The 2,398-nt window shown below is 39.2% G+C and overlaps 1 pseudogene; it reads right to left on the reverse strand.

Moving 5' to 3' along the window:
* Window positions 1-1,287: 1,287 nt before the first annotated feature.
* Window positions 1,288-1,419, reverse strand: LOC123937666 (annotated as a pseudogene).
* Between the last annotated feature and the right edge of the window lie 979 nt (window positions 1,420-2,398).

Genomic DNA, 2,398 nt, shown 5'->3' on the forward strand with positions numbered 1-2,398 from the left:
GAGGCTTTAACCCACTGAGCCACCCAGGTGCCCCAAGGAGATGCAATTTTAAACAGGGTGGCCAGGCAAGTTGTTGCCAGGATGGAGTCATTTGATGCAAGATGAAGTAGTGGGAGGTGAGCTTTAGGGAGAGCTGGAGGAAGAAAGTGCTAGACTGAGGTGGGACCGTACAGGCTATGTTGGGGGCCGGGTGGTCCACCACTTGAGTATGAGCTGAGCTCAAGAAATAGCAGAAATAACCCATGTGCTTTTATTCAGAGTGATGTGGGAAGTTACGGTGAGATTAGAGCAGAAGCAGTAACAATAGTTATAGGTGATGAATGATGGGGCCTTCCCTCAGTGCGGTCATGTTTAGTGGTAGAGATGTTAAGTAAACAAAGACCGAATATATTTTGCAAATATAAACTTGTGGCAGAGAACACTGGCTGTCCTCCTGCATCTTTTCTCTCCTTCCTGAGCATAAGGATGCCCAGCTAGAAACTACGTGTCCAAGCTCATAGCAGAGTGTCTTTGGGACTAGGTTCGCATCAATGGGATATTAAGTGGAAGTGGCGTATGTCAGCTTCTAGCTATCTTCCTAAAGATGGTTGTCTTGCATTTGCTTCTCCTCTTTCTTCCATTCTTTCTGGAAATGAGAGTGACTGGAACACCTTAGAATGGGTTGAAGCAGGTAGAGCAGCCAGTGCCCTGGAAACTTGAATAGCTACTTTCTTGAACTCTTATCCAACAAAGAACTAACTACTGAGGTCATAAGCCTCTATTTTGTGGTCTCCTTATTAGCTTCTGCCCTAATAGGAGTTCGTAGGATTTGTTGATGGATCAGATGTGAGTGTGGGAGAATGAAAGGAGTCCAGAATAACTACAAAGATTTGGACCCGGCCTCAGATGGCAAGAAATTGCCATTTACTGAGATGTAACTAACTATGGGAAAGAAGAACAGTTTGGACAAGATCAAAAATATAATTTGGGGCATGGTGCATCAAAGGTGTTTGTTAAGCATACCTTTTAAAAATAATTTTTCATTAGCCTAACTAATGCTTTAAAACTAAACTCTCTGAGTGCATTAAATATTGTGCAAAGCTAAAGAGAGATATTCTTTTTTTCTCAAGGGGTTCACAGTTTAATGGAAATCATTTAATGGGCAGAGTGTCAGATCAAAATTACTCCCCACATTAGGAATTTCTAGAGAGAAACTCATTCAAGTTCTAGTGGCAGTGATTTTATTACTTAACCCACTTCATATGAATCATTCTGTTAGAATTCCTTTATGATTGTAGTGGTCTTAAAATACAAGAATCTGTCAAACATATACAAATAGCATACTGGCTCTCTCTTTCTATGCACAAGCTGATTTTCAATTAGCAATAATCGTGCCTCGGATAAACCTCATTGGCTACGATACTGCCACTGCGCAAAGCTTATGCACAAGCTAATTTGAAATGCCAGATGATCTTATGTAAAACTGAGAATAAAGGTTTTTTTTTTTAATCAAAATTTGGAATAGTTTCAGTCTAATCAAAAGAAGTGATGTTGCTCTTTGCTCCATTTCCCTTCTTTGTCGTCTCTAAATTGACTCCACCCAAATAATAACAAAGTCAAGGCTGGGTGTCAAGAGGCAACACATGGACAGCTCATGATTCTGGCCACTTTAGAATCACCTCCTTTTGTATCTGTTGATCTTGTTTCAGGTACATTCTTTGCCTCTTTCATCAAACAGGGTTCTCTCAAAGTCCAAGACCACCACCCAGGCCTGCTCCCCTCATCCTGTAGACCTTGTTTTGAGGTTTGTTATAGCCAATGCTCAGTACATACTTGTTGGTTGAATAATTATTAAGTCTGTAAATATGTTTCCTGGGACGGTCATCTCTTCTGGGAAAATTTCTCATGTTGGGTTAAAATAAATAAATAAATAAATAAATAAATAAACAAAGTCAGCCCATACATAAGTAACGTAATTTTTCCAATATACACAATATTTCGGTTAAAACCTAAAATTATGGTTACAATAAAATTAGATGAACCTACGACTATTGTTTATTTCGTCATTCCTGTCATTTCTCCAGGGGTGAATATCAGAAACTGAAAGCTGTATTAGAGATTTCAGCAACACTGAAGATACCATTTGAACTATTTTAATGTGCCAGCTTTCTCCTGACATCTTCCTTTACTGGGGAATTTTTACTGAATGTGATATCTATTACATCTTGGGCACTTTTTTCTTATGCCTTGACCCAGAGGTATTTTTCATTGTGTTATGGGCTGGAAATAAAATTGTTTTGGATCAGAAATCTGCATGGTCTGGAAGCATGGTATGATTAAGCTCGAGTCTTTTTAGCCAGGAAGAATTTAATAGCCTTGGCACAATGGCTCTCACTGGAAAGAACACAATGCCAGAATT

The sequence above is a fragment of the Meles meles genome, chromosome 2 (genome assembly GCF_922984935.1).
Source record: "Meles meles chromosome 2, mMelMel3.1 paternal haplotype, whole genome shotgun sequence".
NCBI classification, from domain to species: Eukaryota; Metazoa; Chordata; class Mammalia; order Carnivora; family Mustelidae; genus Meles; species Meles meles.